The sequence below is a fragment of the Lipotes vexillifer genome, unplaced genomic scaffold (assembly GCF_000442215.2).
Source record: "Lipotes vexillifer unplaced genomic scaffold, Lipotes_vexillifer_v1.1 scaffold38, whole genome shotgun sequence".
Taxonomy (NCBI): Eukaryota; Metazoa; Chordata; class Mammalia; order Artiodactyla; family Lipotidae; genus Lipotes; species Lipotes vexillifer.
The window spans coordinates 2,867,740-2,886,329 of NW_006791464.1; the positions used below are offsets into that span (position 1 = coordinate 2,867,740).

At 36.4% G+C, this 18,590-nt stretch overlaps 1 protein-coding gene and 1 pseudogene across 3 annotated transcripts in view; both read right to left on the reverse strand.

The window, feature by feature from the left end:
- Nucleotides 1-18,590, reverse strand: part of DACH2 (dachshund family transcription factor 2) — a 629,817-nt gene that overhangs the window by 282,078 nt on the left and 329,149 nt on the right. The window lies entirely within an intron of this gene.
- On the reverse strand, nt 13,534-15,965 carry LOC103068828 (ubiquitin carboxyl-terminal hydrolase 10 pseudogene; annotated as a pseudogene).

Here is an 18,590-nt window from a genome sequence, read left to right on the forward strand (position 1 = left end):
CACTAGCAGAGAGGCTACCTAAAATCATAATAAGTCCACAGAAACCCCAAAACACACCACCAGACGTGGACCTGCCCACTAGAGAGACAAGATCTAGCCTCATCCACCAAAACACAGGCACTAGTCCCCTCCACCAGGAAGCCTATACAACCCACTGAACCAACCTTAGCCACTGGAGACAGACATCAAAAACAACGGGAACTACAAACCTGCAGCCTGTGAAAAGGTGAACCCAAACACAGTAAGATAAGCAAAATGAGAAGACAGGAAAACACACCACAGATGAAGGAGCAAGATAAAAATGCACCAGACCTAACAAATGAAGAGGATATAGGCAGTCTACCTGAAAAAGAATTCAGAAAAATGATAGTAAATATGATCCAAAATATTGGAAATAGAATGGACAAAATGAAAGAAACAGTTTACAAGGACCTAGAAGAAATAAAGATGAAACAAACAATGATGAACAACACAATAAATGAAATGAAAAATACTCTAGATGGGATCAATAGCAGAATAAATGAGGCAGAAGAACGGATAAGTGACCTGGAAGATAAAATAGTGGAAATAACTACTGCAGAACAGAATAAAGAAAAACGAATGAAAAGAACTGAGGACAGTCTCAGAGATTTCTGGGAAAACATTAAACGCACCAACATTCAAATTATAGGGGTTCCAGAAGAAGAGAAAAAGAAAGGGACAGAAAATACTTGAAGAGATTATAGTTGAAAATTTCCCTAATATGGGAAAGGAAATAGTTAATGAAGTCCAGGAAGCACAGAGAGTCCCATACAGGATAAATTCAAGGAGAAATATGCCAAGACACATATTAATCAAACTGTCAAGAATTAAATACAAAGAAAGCATATTAAAAGCAGCAAGGGAAAAACAACAATAACACACAAGGGAGTCCCCATAATTTTAACAGCTGATCTCTCAGCAGAAACTCTACAAGCCAGAAGGGAGTGGCAGGACATACTGAAAGTGATGAAGGAGAAAAACCTGCAACCAAGATTACTCTACCCAGCAAGGATCTCATTCAGATTTGATGGAGAAATTAAAACCTTTAGAGACAAGCAAAAGCTGAGAGAGTTCAGCACCACCAAACCAGCTTTACAACAAATGCTAAAGGAACTTCTCTAGACAAAAACACAAGAGAAGGAAAAGTCCTATAATAACGAACCCAAAACAGTTTAGAAAATGGGAATAGGAACATACATATCGATAATCACCTTAAATGTAAATGGACTAAATGCTCCCACCAAAAGACACAGATTGGCTGAATGGATACAAAAACAAGACCCATATATATGCTGTCTACAAGAGATCCACTTCAGACCTAGAGACACATACAGACTGAAAGTAAGGGGGTGGGAAAAGATATTCCATGCAAATGGAAACCAAAAGAAAGCTGGAGTAGCAATTCTCATATCAGACAAAATAGACTTTAAAATAAAGACTATCAGAAGAGACAAAGAAGGACACTACATAATGATCAAGGGATCGATCCAAGAAGAAGATGTAACAATTGTAAATATTTATGCAGCCAACATAGGAGCACCTCAATACATAAGGCAAAAACTAACAGCCATAAAAGGGGAAACCGACAGTAACACATTCATAGTAGGGGACTTCAACACCATCTTCAAGACCTATTTTGGATGTCTGAGAGCTCAGTCTTTAGACCCATTCTCTTTTCTCTTTAATCATTCCTTTGTTGATCTCATTCAATATTATGGCATTAAAAACCATCCATGGGCTGATTATTTCCAATTTTACATCTCCAGCCTGCATCTTTCTCTTAAATTTTAGACTGTATATCCCACTGCTTACTAAATATTTTCATTGGGTGTCTAATAAGTAACTAAAAGTTTGCATGACCAAAACCAAGATCCTTATCACCTCAATTTAAATGTTCCTTCTAAAGACATTCCATGGCAGCTAATAACAATGCCATCATCAAAAAATATAGAAACAATAAATGCTGGAGAGGGTGTGGAGAAAAGGGAACACTCTTGCACTGCTGGTGGGAATGTGAATTGGTTCAGCCACTATAGAGAACAGTATGGAAGTTCCTTAAAAAAACACAAATAGAATTACCATATGACCCAGCAATCCCACTACTGGGCATATACCCTGAGGAAACCAAAATTCAAAAAGAGTCATGCACCAAAATGTTCACTGCAGCTCTATTTAATAGCCCGGAGATGGAAACAACCTAAGTGCCCATCATCAGATGAATGGATAAAGAAGATGTGGCACATATATACAATGGAATATTACTCAGAATACAATGGAATATTAAAAAGAAACGGAATTGAGCTATTTGTAGTGAGGTGGATAGACCTAGAGTCTGTCATACAGAGTGAAGTAATTCAGAAAGAGAAAGACAAATACCGTATGCTAACACATATATATGGAATTTAAGAAAAAAAAATGTTATGAAGAACCTAGGGGTAAAACAGGAATAAAGACACAGACTACTGGAGAATGGACTTGAGAATATGGGGAGGGGGAAGGGTGATGATAGGGCGAGAGAGAGACATGGACATATATATACTAACAAACGTAAGGTAGATAGCCAGTGGGAAGCAGCAGCATGGCACAGGGATACCGGCTCAGTGCTTTGTGACTGCCTGGAGACGTGGGATAGGGAGGGTGGGAGGGAGGGAGACAAAGAGGGAAGAGATATGGGAACATATGTGTATGTATAACTGATTCACTTTGTTATAAAGCAGAAACTAACACACCATTGTAAAGCAATTATACCCCAATAAAGATGTTAAAAAATAAATAAATAAATAAATAAATAAATAATAAAATAATCAAAAAAAAAAAAGGAAAGAAATTCTGCAAGCCAGAAGGGACTGGCAGGACATATTTAAAGTGATGAAAGCGAAAAACCTACAACCAACATTTCTCTAGCCAGCAAGGATCTCATTCACATTCAACAGAGAAATTAAAACATTTACAGATGAGCAAAAGTTAAGAGAATTCAGCACCACCAAACCAGCCATAAAACAAATGCTAAAGGAACTTCACTAGGCAGAAAACACAAGGGAAGGAAAAGACTTACAATAACAAACCCAAAACAATTAAGAAAATGGTAATAGGAACATGCATATCAATAATTACCTTAAATGTAAATGGATTAAATGCTCCAACCAGAAGACAAAGACTATATGAATGGATACGAAAATAAGACCTGTACATACACTGCCTACAAGAGACCAGCTTCAGACCTAGGGACACATACAGGCTGAAAGTGAGGGGATGGAAAAAAATATTCCATGCAAATGGAAATTAAAAGAAACCTGGAGTAGCAATACTCATATCAGACAAAACAGACTTTAAAATAAACACTATTACAAGATACAAAGGACTCTACATAACAATCAAGGGTTCAATCCAAGAATAAGATATACCAATTGTAAATATTTATACACCCAATATAGGAGCACCTGAGTACATAAGCCAAATGCTAACAGCCATAAAAGGGGAAATTGACAATAACACAATCATAGTAGGGGACTTTAACACCCCACTTTCACCAATGGGCAGATTATCCAAAATGAAAATAAATAAGGAAACACAAGCATTAAAGAACACATTAGTCCAGATGCACTTAATTGATATTTAAAGGACATTCCAACCAAAAACAACAGAATACACATTCTTCTCAAGTGCTCATGGAACATTCTCCAGGATAGATCATATCTTGGGTCACAAATCAAGGCTTGGTAAATTTAAGAAAATTGAAATCATATCAAGTACCTTTTCCGACCACAATGCTACGAGACTAGATATCAATTACAGGAAAAACATCTGTAAAAAATGCAAACACATGGAGCCTAAAAAATACAATACTAAATAACAAAGATATCACTGAAGAAATCAAAGAGGAAATCAAGAAGTACATAGAAACAAATAACAAAGAAAATAGGATGACCCAAAATGAATGGGATGTACCAGAAGCTGTTCTAAGAGATAATTTTATAGCAATACAATCCTACCTCAAGAAACAAGAAATATCTCAAATAAACAACCTAACCTTACACCTAAAGCACGTAGAGAAAGAAGAAGAACAACAACAACCAAATAAAAAAAAAAACAAACCCAGAGTTAGTAAAGAAATCATAAAGATCAGATCAGAAAAAAATGAAAAGGAAATGAAGAAAACAATAACAATGATCAATAAAACTAAAAGCTGATTCTTTGAGAAGGTAAACAAAACTGATAAAACATTAGCTACACTCATCAAAAAAAAATGGGAGAAAACTCAAATTAATAGAATTAGAAATGAAAAAGGAGAAGTAACAACTGACACTGCAGAAATACAAAGGATCATGAGAGACTACTACAAGCAACTATATGCCAATAAAATGGAAAACCTGGAAGAAATGGACAAATTCGTAGAAAAGTACAACCCTCCAAGACTGAACCAGGAAGAAATAGAAAATATGAAGAGGCCAACAAAAGCACTGAAATTGAAACTGTGATTAAAAATCTTCCAACAAACAAAAGCCCAGGACCAGATGGCTTCAAAGGTGAATTCTATCAAACATCTAGAGAAGTGCTAACACCTATCCTTCTCAAACTCTTCCAAAATATAGCAGAGCGAGGAACACTCCCAAACTCATCTACAAGGTCACCATCACTCTAATACCAAAACCAGACAAAGATGTCACAGAAAAAGAAAACTACAGATCAATATCACTGATGAAATAGATGCAAAAATCCTCAATAAACTACTAGCAAAAAGAATCCAACAGCACATTAAAAGGATCATACACCATGATCAAGTTGGCTTTATCCTAGGAGTGCAAGGATTCTTCAATATACGCAAGTAAATCTATGTGATACACCATATTAACAAACTGAAGTATAAAAACCATATGATAATCTCAATAGATGCAGGAAAAGTTTTTGACAAAATTCAGCACCATTTATGATTAAAAACTATCCAGAAAGTGGGCATAGAGGGAACTTACCTCAACATAATAAAGATCATATATGACAAACCCACAGCTAACATCACTCTCAATGGTGAAAAACTGAAACCATTTCCTCTAAGATTAGGAAAAAGACAAGGTGACCCACTCTCACCACTATTATCCAACATAGTTTTGGAAGTTTTAGTGACAATAATCAGAGAAGAAAAAGAAACCAAAGGAATCCAAATCAGAAAAGAAGAACTAAAACTGTCACTGTTTGCAGATGACATGACACTATACATAGAGAATCATAAAGATACTATCAGAAAACTACTAGAGCTAATTAATGCATTTGGTAAAGTAGCTGGATACAAAATTAATGAACAGAAATCTCTTGCATTCCTATACACTAACGACAAGAAATCTGAAAGAGAAATTAAAGAAACACTCCCATTTACCATTGCAACAAAAAGAATAAAATACCTTGGAATAAACCTACCTAAGGAGTCAAAAGACCTGTAAGCAGAAAACTATAAGACAGTAATCAATGAAATTAAAGGTGATACAAACAGATGGAGAGATATACCATGTTCTTGCATTGGAAGAATCAACACTGTGAAAATGACTATACTACCCAAAGCAATCTACAGATTCAATGCAATCCCTATCAAACTACAAATGACATTTTCCACAGAAGTAGAACAAAAAATTTCACAATGTGTATGGAAACACAAAAGACCCCAAATAGCCAAAGCAGTCTTGAGAAAGAAAAACGGAGCTGGAGGAATGAGGCTCCCTGGTTTCAGACTATACTACAAAGCTACGTTAACCAAGACAGTATGATCCTGGCACAGAAACAGAAATATAGATCAATGGAAAAGTATAGAAAGCTCAGAGATAAACCCACACATGGATGATCACCTTAAATTTGACAAAGGAGGCAAGAATATACAATGGAGAAAAGACAGCCTCTTCAACAAGTGGTGCTGGGAAAACTGGACAGCTACATGTGAAAGAATAAAGTTAGAACACTTCTTAGCACCATACACAAAAATGTACTCAAAATGGATTAAAGGCCTAAATGTAAGGCCAGACACTGTAAAACTCTTAGAGGAAAACATACACAGAACACTTTGTGACATAAATCACAGCAGGATCCTTTTTGACCCACCTCCTAGAGAAATGGAAATAAAAACAAAAATAAATAAATGGTACCTAATGAGACCTATACTCTTTGCACAGTAAAGGAAACCATAAACAAGACGAAAAGACAACCCTCAGAATGGGAAAAAAATATTTGCAAATGAAGCAACTGACAAAGGATTAATCTCCAAAATATACAAGCAGCTCATGCAGCTCAATATCAATAAAAACCCAACCCAACCAAAACATAGGCAGAATACCTAAATAGACATTTCTCCAAAGAAGATATACATATTGCCAACAAACAGATGAGAGGATGCTCAACATCACTAATAATTAGAGAAATGGAAATCATAACTACAATGCAGTATCACCTCACACCTTTCAGAAAATCTACAAACAATAAACGTTGGAGAGGGTGTGGAGAAAAGGGAACACTCTTGCACTCTTTGTGGGAATGTAAATTGATACAGCCACTATGGAGAACAGTATGAAGGTTCCTTAAAAAACTAAAAATAGAACTACCATTTGACCTAGCAATTCCACTACTGGGCATATACCCTGAGATAACAATAATTTAAAAAGAGACAGGTACCACAGTGTTCATTGCAGCACTGTTTACAATAACCAGGACATGGAAGAAACCTAAATGTCCATAGACAAGTGAATGGATAAAGAAGATGTGACACATATATACAATGGAATATTACCCAGCCATAAAAAGGAACAAAATTGAGTTATTTGTTGTTAGGTGGATGTACCTATAGTCTGTCATATAGAGTGAAGTTGGTCAAAAAGAGAGAAATAAATTCCGTATGTTAACACATGTATATATGGAATCCAAAAAAAAAAAAAAACGGTTCTGAGAAATCTAGGCACAGGACAGAAATAAAGACACAGATGTATAGAATGCACTTGAGTACACGGGGAAGGCCAAGTATATGCTGGGATGAAGTGAGAGAGTAGCATTGACATATATACACTACCAAATTTAAAATAGATAGTTAGTGGGAAGCAGCTACCTAGCTCAGGGAGATCAGCTTTGTGCTTTGTGACCACCTAGAGGGGTGGAATAGGGAGTGTCGGAGGAAGACTCAAGAGGGAGGGTATATGGGGATATATATATATATATATATATATATATATATATATATATATATATATATATATATATATCTGATTCACTCTCTTATACAGCAGCAAGTAACACAACATTATAAAGCAATTATGATGTAAAAAGAACACAAAATATGAGTTGGGAGAGTAAAAAATGTAGATCTTTTATAATGTGTTTGAACTTAAAAGAGCACCAATTTAAAACAAGTGGATATAATTATGTGTCAACATATATGGACTCCATGGCAACCACAAATCAAGAACACACAATGGATACACAAAAACAAAAATAAATGAACTCAAGCATACCATTAAGGAAAATCATCAAGCCACAAGGAAAGAAACAAAAAGAAGAATTAAACAAGGAAGAACTACAAAATGAACCCTAATGCAAGTAATAAAATGGCAATAAGGCATACTTATCAATAATTACTTTAAATGTCAATGGACTAAATGCATCAATCAAAAGACATAGCATGGCTTATTGGATAAAAGAAAACACCAGGACCATCTCTATGCTGCCTACAAGAGAATCAGTTCAGAAGTAAAGACACACACAGACTGAAAGTGATGCGATGGAAAATGATATTTCACGCAAATGGAAATGACTAAGTAGTGGAGTTAGCAATACTCATTTCAGACAAAATAGACTTTAACCCAAAGAAATATAACAAAAGACAAAGAAAGGCATTATACCATGATAAGGAGATTAGTACAAGAAGAGAATATCACAATCGTTAATACATATGTACCCAATACAGGAGCACCTAAATATACAAAGTAAATACTAAGAGACATTAAAGAATAAACTGACAATAGTGCAATAATATTAGGGGACTTTAACATCTCACTTCCATCCATGGACAGATCATCCACACAAAAGATCAATGTGGCCACAGTGACCTTAAATGACACTATAGACTAGTTGGACTTAATAGAGAGCTACAGTACATTCCATCCAAACACAGCAGAATACATATTTTCCAGTACACATGGACCATTCTCCAGTATAGATCACATGCTAGACCATAAAACAAGCCTCAACGAATTTAATAGGACAGAAATTATATCAAGCATATTTTTTGAGCACAAAAGCATGAAACTGGAAAACACCTGCATAAAGAAAAATGAAAAATCAAACAAACATGGATACTGAACAACATGCTAGTTAAAAACCAATGGGTAAATGAAGAAATCAAAGAAGAAATCAGAAAATACCAGGAGACAAATGAAAATGGAAACACAACATTCCTAAATCTCTGGGATGCAGCAAAATCTCTTCTAAGAGGGAAATTTATAGCAATACATGCTTTAATCAAGAATGAAGAAAAATCTCAGATAAACAACCTAACCTACCACCTGAAAAAATTAGAAAAATTATGACAAAGAAAGATCAAAGTCAGCAGAAGGAAGGAAATAATCAAGATCATAGAGGAATTAAATAAAATAGAGAGTAAATAATAGAAAAGAGCAATGAAACCAAAAGGCAGTTTTTTGAAAAGATAATCAAAATAGATTAAACCTTTACCCAGGTTCACCAGGAAGAAATGAGAGAACCCAAATTAACAAAATAAGAAATAAAAGAGGAACAATAATTAACAATACCACAGAGATACAAAACATCATAAGTGAATACTATGAACAGTTATATACCAGCGAATTGGACAACTTAGAAAAAATGGAAAAATTCTAGAAACATACAACATGCCAAGACTGAATCAAGAGAAAACAGACAATTTGAACAGTCAAATTACTAGTAGTGAAATTGAATTTTTTAATAAAAACTACTCCTAGCAAACAAAAGTCATGACCGGACAGCTTCACAGGGGAATTCTACCAAATATAGAAAGGAGAGATAATATCTTTCTCAAATTATTCCAAAAAATTTAAGAGGATGAAACACTCCTAAATTCATTATATGAAGCTACCATTACCCTGATACTAAATCAAAGAAAAGCACTACAATAAAAGAGAACTAAAAGCCAATATATTTGATTAATATAGAGGCAAAAATTCTCAACGAAATATTTGCAAACTGAATTCAACAACATATAAAAATGGTCACAAAACATAATCCATGTTGGATTTATTCATGGGACTCAAGGATGTTTCAACATTCACAAATCAATCAATGTGACACAGTAACAAAAGGAAGGATAAAAATCACATTATCATCTCAGCAGATGCAGAAAATGCGTTTGACAAAATTCAACATCCATTCATGATAAAAACTCTCATCAAAGTGGTTATACAGGGAACATATCTCAACACAATAAAGGCCATTTATGAAAACTCACAGCTAACATCATTGTCAATGGTGAAAAGCTGAAATCCTTTCCTCCATATTCAGAAACAAGACAAGGTGAGAAGTAGTATTCTCACCACTTCTATTTAACATAGTATTGGAAGTCCTAGTTACAGCAATCAGACAAGAAAAAGAAATAAAAGGCATCCAAATTGGACATGAAGAAGTAAAACTGTTACTATTTGAAGATGACAGTATACTATACGTAGAAAACACTGAAGTCTCCACTGTAAAACACTAGAATTAATAAATAAATTCAGTAGACTTGCAGGATACAAGATTAATATACAGAAATCTGTGGCTTTTCTATACACTAATAATGAACTATCAGGAAGAGATAATGTAAAAAAAAATCCCATTTAAAATCACATCTAAAAGAATAAAATATCTATGAATAAACTTAACCAAATCGGTGAAAGGCTTATACTCTGAAAACTATAAAATACTGATGAAAGAATTCGAGGATGATACAAAGAAATGGAAAATTATCCTATGCTATTACTTTGGAAGAATTAATATTTTTTAAATGGCCCTACTACCCAAAGCAATCCACAGATTTAATGAAGTCCCTGCCAAAATACCCATGATATTTTTCACAGAACTAGAACAAATAATCCTAAATTTCATATGGAACCACAAAAGACCATGAATTTACCAAAGTAATCTTGAGAAAAAGAACAAAGCTGGAGGTATCACCCTCCCTGACTTCGGACTATACTACAAAGCTACAGTAATCAAAAAAGCATGGTACTGGCACAAAAATACACACAAAGATCAATGGAACAGGATAGGAAGCCCAGAAATAAACCATGCACTTATGGTCAATTTATATATGACAAAGGAGCTAAGGAAATAAAATGGAGAAAAGACAGTCACTTCAACAAGTGGTGCTGTGAAAACTGGACAGCTACATGTAAAACAATGATATTAGAACATTTACTAACACCAAATACAAAAATAAACTCAAAATGGATTAAAGACCTAAATGTAAGACCTGAAACTATAAAATTCCTAGAAGAAAACATAGGAGGAACAGTCTTTGACATAAATTGGAGAAATATTTTTTTGGATCTCTCCCCTAAGGCAAAAGAAATAAAAGAAAAATAAACAAAGGAGACCTCCATATTGTTCTCCATAGTTAAAATTAAAAGCTTTTACACAGCAAAGGGAACCATCAACAAAATGAAAAGACAACCTATGGGACAGGAGAAAATATTTACAAATAATATGTCCAACAAGTTTTAATATCCAAAATATATAAACGGTTCATACAACTTAATACATTTTATTATATATTTATTGGTTTTTTTCATATTTCTTAAACCAACATTTGTCTCAACAGAAAGCCAGGAAACTTTTCTGTAATATCTAATACTTTCCTCAGATTTCAGGAATGAAAAGTATGCAGTGTATTTATATCCATTGATATGGTTTTCAAAACTACACTGAGAATGCTATCTTTTCATTTTCTCATTAAGGTATACTTTTTTAAAAATTTTGTTTTATATATTGGCTGCATTGGGTCTTCATTGCTGCGTGCAGGCTTTCTCTAGTTGTGGAGAGCAGGGGCTACTCTATTGCGGTGTGTGGGCTTCTCAGAGCACAGGCTCAGTAGTTGTGGCACACGGGCTTAGTTGCTCCATGGCATGTGGGATCTTCCTGGACCAGGGATCAAACCCCTGCCCCCTGCATTGGCAGGCAGATTCTTAACCACTACACCACCAGGGAAGTCCCTCATTAAGGTATACTTTCATCTATCAATCTATAATTACCATTTTATAAATATGATTCAAGTCATAAATTACTTTCTTCCTTTTCTAGATAAAGAAAGCTACAATTCCAAACTAGGAAAATGACAATTTTTAAACTGCAAAAAATAAATTTTTAAAATGAGGATAAACTTTTTTTTAAACCAACTTTGTGATTTTTTTATTGATGGACCACAACTTTAGACTCTAGGTATCACTAGCTGTGTACAATTAGAGATGTAGCATCGTAGAGGAGCAGGCAGCAGAATTAAACAGCAGACATAGGGCAATGTCAATCTTCATTATTTTGCCCATTTTTCATTATGTGTACACAGAAGCATGAATGCAATTTTAAGTCTCTTAATGGCAATAAAGTTACAATCACTCATCTATATGGCTAACATCTTAGCTCCAATATTTCACTTGCAATGTGCACATAAGCAGCTTCTCATCACACAATTGTTAAAGTATATTTTTCCTATTAGGAAACAGCAACTTATTTTTTGTGTTTATTTATCTTTTGAAGTAAAAACTATTTCTTCTCAGATAATAGCTCATTTTTATCATTTATCAAAAAATTAAATGGTGGGGGAAGAAAGTGTGATGTATTAAAATGTTTACTTTTTAAGGAAAGATAAAATTCATTTCAACAAATTTAAAAGTGTTGTTACTGGTGCAGGATCTATTCTACTGTACAGTTAGATGGAGAATCGGCATTATTTCAGAAATATGTTTTTTTTCCCTCAAAATTTCTTTTTTGTTTTTTTCATCTTTACTGGAGTACAATTGCTTTACAATGGTGTGTTAGTTTCTGCTTTATAACAAAGTGAATCAGTTATACATATACATATGTTCCCATATCTCTTCCCTCTTGCATCTCCCTCCCTCCCACCCTCCCTATCCCACCCCTCTAGGTGGTCACAAAGCACCGAGCTGATCTCCCTGTGCTATGCAGCTGCTTCCCACTAACTATTTATTTTACGTTTGGTAGTGTATATATGTCCATGTCACTCTCTCACTTTGTCACAGCTTACCCTTCCCCCTCCCCATATCCTCAAGTCCATTCTCTAGTAGATCTGTGTCTTTATTCCGGTCTTACCCCTAGGTTCTTCATGACATTTTTTTTCTTAGATTCCATATATATGTGTTAGCATACGGTATTTGTCTTTCTCTTTCTGACTTACTTCACTCTGTATGACAGACTCTAGGTCCATCCACCTCATTACAAATAACTCAATTTCATTTGTTTTTATGGTTGAGTAATATCCCATTGTATAAATGTGCCACATCTTCTTTATTCATTTATCTGTCAGTGGACACTTAGGTTGCTTTCATGTTCTGGCTATTGTAAATAGTGCAGCAATGAACACTGTGGTACATGTCTCTTTTTGAATTATGGTTTTCTCAGGGTATATGCCCAGTAGTGGGATTGCTGTGTCATATGGTAGTTCTATTTGTAGTTTTTTAAGGAACCTCCATACTGTTCTCCATAGTAGTTGTATCAATTTACATTCCCACGAACAGTGCAAGAGGGTTCCCTTTTCTCTACACTCTCTCCAGCATTTATTGTTTGTAGATGTTTAATGATGGAGATTCTGACCACTGTGAGCTGATACCTCTTTGTGGTTTTGATTTGCATTTCTCTAATGATTAGTGATGTTGAGCATCCTTTCATATGTGAACTCAAAATGGATTAAAGACCTAAATGTAAGGCCAGACACTGTAAAACTCTTAGAGAAAAACATAGGCAGAACACTCTATGACATAAATCATAGCAAGATCCTTTTGGACCCACCTCCTAGAGAAATGGAAATAAAAACAAAAATAAACAAATGGGACCTAATGAAACTTAAAAGCTTTTGCACAGCAAATGAAAGCATAAACAAGACGAAAAGACACCCTCAGAATGGGAAAAAATATTTGCAAATGAAGCACTGGCAAAGGATTAATCTCCAAAATATACAAGCAGCTCATGTAGCTCTATATTAAAAAAACAACCTAGTCCAAAAATGGGTGGAAGACCTAAATAGACATTTCTCCAAAGAAGATATACAGAATGTGTATTTTGTTAAGTCAAGTGACAATCTGTTTCAATCAAATGATTTTGATTTGGAAATTAGAAGTTAACATAAACTATGTTGTGCACAAACTCCAAGACATCTCCTTTCATTCCAGCCCATTTTTGCAACAGGGAGAAAGAGTTTCTCTCTAAAGAGTCACTGAAGATAAGAGGGAAGTCGGTGAGACTTGGTGCTCAATAAGCAGCATTGGGCACAGACAGCGACAGCTACAGCAGGTCCACATGGCAGTAATACAAGAAGTAGGCTGTGTGCTCAGTAGTGGGCTTCAACACTTGGTATTGATTAATCACCTTGACCATCTGGTTGTTGATGTGCAGCCAGCCATTCAGACCAATCTGGAAGACATCCATGTTGTAGTGGCCACCAGTGTTGCTGATGCTGTGGTGGTAGACCACTGCAAATAGCCTATAGGCTCTGTGACATTTAAAATTCTTATTTTTTAACCCCTGGAGAAAGCAGTTCTTTATTAATTTCCAAGTCTACAGGATATCCAATATTTTTTATAAGCTTCTGACTTCCACCAGTCTTCTCATAAACAAACCATTTCAGGTGCAACACGAGAAAAAGAGGGAGTTTTTCCAGAGTAACTCTTCAACTGATCTCAACCTCTTGTTTGTTTTTGGTGGTGTAACCCTGGACAGATTCTCTTATCACCGAGGTTTCCAACGCATCCTGGACGGTGCGTATCTTGTCCGACTGGATATCCAGCTGCAACGTGAAGAAGGGCTGCAGGGTGGCAGACACTTCTGAACTCTGCTGGTAAACCACAGACCTGATGTGTTCACTAAAAATGCCAGTGATTGGGGTCTGGACAAAATCCGCCTGGTGAATGAACAAGGTCTTATTTCAGGGGCCAACTTGCTCCCATTAGTCCTCATTTCATTTGCCTGGTTCTTCCTGCTTGTCTTTGTTCACTGAGTAGCTTTTGGGTCCATTGGAAATAGTAAGTTTTTCATTATTTGCTGAGAGAAGTTTCTTTAGGTTCAGCATTTCCTCATAAAGTCCATTTAGAATGAAGCCTAAGTACTCCTCAGCATCTTTTTGGTGACCTTTTTCAGAAAGGCTCGACTTGATAACTGTCAGGAGTCTATAAGTATACGTTGGTTCAAAGGCAGCTCCAGGGCAGATATCCCTCATGATCCCCAAGAGCTTGTCTGGGTTTTGGAGGCACTGGCACATTAGTAAGCTTATTCATTAGCCAAACAAAGCTATCTATCATGGGTTTGGATATACAAGGCCTCTGCACTTTTGAATACAGAGGAATGAACTTCATCAGGTGATACTTCAGAGGGCAAGCAACCAATGCCTGCAGTGTAGCATTAATTTAGCCCCAGTTTCCTTTATTGATCAGCCCGCGGGTTTGCAATGACACTGGTTTATGAATCAAGGTTATGTTCTCCAGTAACTCTGCAATCTTTATGGCTACAGGATCCTCTGAAACTGGAACCAGTTTTTCCTTGACTTCAACCTGCTTTTCAGAGACCAGGGTGGAAGTGGCAGGAGGGGAATACTTAGTTTCCATGGAAACCACAGACAAGGAGGGAGGCGGAGGGGAGGGGTTAGGAGGAAGAGGGCTTAGAATCCTGAAAAAGACTGGCCCACGATTTTGCAGGCCAACTGGTGGGAGCATGGCCTACAACAGAGGCCCGGGCATCTGCAGGAGGGGAGGTGCTCTTAGCTTTCTCAGGGTTCATGTCCAAGCTTGCACAGTGTGCAAATCCACCCTGTTGTCAGCTGTGCCGTCAACCAAGGATTCAAGTATTTGTGCATTGGCACCTCCAAGGTTATCAGTAATATCAGTCCCAACCTAAGGCTGAGCCACAGCTGTCCTCAAAAGGGTGTCCGTGGCAGCCTCTGTGTGGTAGCAAGATTGTTCAAGGTCAGCCCCATGGCAGGCAGCCTTCATGCTGCCCCTGCCGTCCTGGCCCTGCTGATGAAGGCTCTAGGAAAGAACCACTAGGCACAGCATCACTGCTGAAGTCCGTGGCATCCTGGGGGCTGCCACAAGTTCTGGGTGTCCCTGACAGGGGCACATCACCCATCAACTTTGCATCCTCTGCACTTACACTGTTCTGGACTCTGGGATTGACATGGCCATTGACCAGGGCTTCTGTGGAAGTATACACTCGCTGCCATCTTTCAAGTAACTCTACCCAGGTGGACTTTTTTTGTTTTTGTTTTCTTTTTACGCTCCCTTTGTCCAAGACCACCCAAGATGCCATCATTTTCTAAAACTTCCACCTCCACGTTAGTGCTGCCATCCAGAGCAAGGGCAGAGCCTGGGTACTGGTAGTTGGTGGAGCTACAGTTCACTTCTGTATCTATGTCATCAGGGATCTTTGGGGAAGCTGTGAAAATAAGGATAAATTCAGGGGCCTAAGGATTCAATGTGCTTGAAATACTGTATGTAGTTGGGAGTTCTCGGCAAAGTGTCAATGGGTTCAGTTACTTCATTAACAACAAATTCAATTCTCTAATATTCTTCTCCATTAGGTAGTTCATCAGCAGCTTGTGCACCAGGCAGAACTGCTCCACTACATAGACGATGCTCAACCGAAGAGCAAGGAGTCACAAAGAACTAATGGAATTCATCAGAGCTAAAATCTTCAAAAATATACTGTGGGTTGCGGAGGGCCATGGTGGCCTGTTTCAATGAGACTCGGTGCTCAACTACTCCTCACGCTGCTTCCCTTCTAAATCAAATTTTGATTTGTATATATTCTCACTAAATTGTTATAGAACAAAAGAAACATTTGCATGCAATAAGTGTTTATGGAATAAATGAAGAGGGGGAAGAGGATGGAAAAGCATTAAAGCAAGACAAGTGGAAATCAAGGATGCTCACAAGAGAGTAGAGTTCTATAATTTTATAGACACAAAAGAACCAAGGTACATTTTATTCCACCCATTCATTTTGAAATAAGCACCGAGTCTCTAGATGTTAACATTTCCCTTTTTTCAATGCATCCTCTATATTAAATACTTGTTCAAAAGAAAAAAGTATAATTCTGTCCTTGAGACTGAAAAACAACAACAACAAAAACAACAGCAGCAGCAGCACACTCTCCCACGGAAATAAGCTCTTTTCCATTTGAAAGAACTTAATATTATGAACCTCAATAATGAAAGGAATCTGCATTGTATATTGCAGTAAAAATAACAAATCTGTAATGAAGATCTTCAATCAGAAATCATGGAAACTGGACAGTTTACTGTCTGCTCTTAATTTTTTTAGTCAGGATTTTTATTTTAATTGAAAAAGGAAGTCTGTATGCCTGGGTTTCTATTGGCCTCAATCATAATTTCCAACTGTATCTATTCACAGATGACTACATATTGTCCTCTATCTGAATAGAAGGAAAAGATGTCTGCTGTCCCTTGACATACTATTCATTACAGTGAAAAGTAAATAAGAACTATTTCATCTTCAGAGTATTTTTCTATGACATTAAAATCGAAACAATATTAAAGTCACATTACAGATCTTTATTACGTTAAAGACCTGTAATAGAAGATATATAGTAATAACACATTTTTGCTTTACTCTAATGCAGTAATAATGGTGTCAAGTTAAATAAAAATATTCACTAAAATAAACATTTGAGTTACAAACTTAAGAGTTTGCAAACATTACTAGAAGCAAATGAAATAAATTTCAAGGTCTTAAATTGTGAAGGAAAGGCTGTGAGTTTAATTGTACTCCATAGTAGTATGAATTTCCTCTTTCACTTAGGACTGTAAGGGGAAATCAGTTAATTGATGGGTAATCCAAATAAAAGTTCATCAAAATTCAGGGCCTTTGTTACATGTACAGCAAGGACTACTAAAATCATATACCATAATTCACCTGTGTGATTAGTGGTACAGAAATGGTGTACCTGGCCATACAGGGAAAGGTCAAAATACATGCTGTAACAAAGTTGGTGGTGCTTCTAGGTAAAACAGGTAAACACATACCACCCTTTCTCTCTCACACAACACAATGATACCTAGACAGAATGCATGGTGTAGCTCTTTGAGAATTCTGAACAATATATTAGCAGGAAGATAAAGTAAGAACATCAGAATTCAAAGTACTACTGAACTGGTAGTAGGATTGCATAATTTCCCCTCCAGTATCTTCTAGCTTGAACTCAACATAGCCTGAAACATATAAATGGGCACTGGTGCAAACAGAGAGGGAAATAGGAGAAGCCCTCTTCTTCTGGCTTAAGGAGCAGGAAAGGGAACTCCTACCATTCAGAGATACTGGAAATCCTTGATTTTTTGTTTTTGTTTTTTGTTTCTTTGTTTTCCTTTCTCCAATCCCTCATGTCCTAGCTCTCAATCTGTAGTGTGGAACCAAGAGTACAGGAAGTTCCCCTTCTGATCAGAGGAGATCTGGTACCAAGAACTTGGGGCCAAGCCCATTGATATATATATATATATATTTCTGACTCTCCACCACGTGAAAATGAGCACAGGCACAGGAATGGAAGTGCCCAATAAGGTGAAGTAACCAAGTCTCAAATATCTGTCCAAAGGTCTGAAAAGAGGAGACCCAAAGAACTTGAAATCACAGGAGAAGTCAAGAAGAGGGAGGTACTCAAGACACTGAGCCTATAAAATAGTTTATGAAATCCTGCTTTCAATTCTGAACTGTGTGTGCATGGGGATCTGATCTTATTCTGCATACCAAAGACTTTGAGAAATAAACTAAATGAAACCACTGCCAAGCACCAGAATGCCCTAAGTAATGCACACAAATGATAGATTTGAAAATCACTGCACAGACTTTTAACAATTACATTGAAAGCACAACACACACAGTGTGGATGAGAAGTTGTAGCCTGAACATAACAAAGTCGTTTCCTTGATAAAACAAAATATCAACATTCTGCACAGGCAACATTCTGCATAGGCTTTAAATAAGTCCTAAAATCTAACATAATATTCAAAATATATAGAATAAATTCCAAAGTTATTAGATACACAAGAACCAGGAAAGACTGAGCTTGCATGGAAGAAATAATCAATAAGAGATGAATTCTAGAACAGTGATGTTAGGAGCTCTGCAGAACTGCTCCCAGGGGGAAAACATAATTGGTAAGAATTATTTGAAACCAAAAATTTTAAGTCTGTTAGAAATAGCCCCAATTAAATACAGCAAAAGAAGAAACATTTATCCCCCCCAAAATATACAAAATCCCAATAAGAACAGCAAAAGTCAGTGACACTTGAGCCAGGAAACCCTCTATCCCTCCCCTCTGCTTCAATTCAGCAG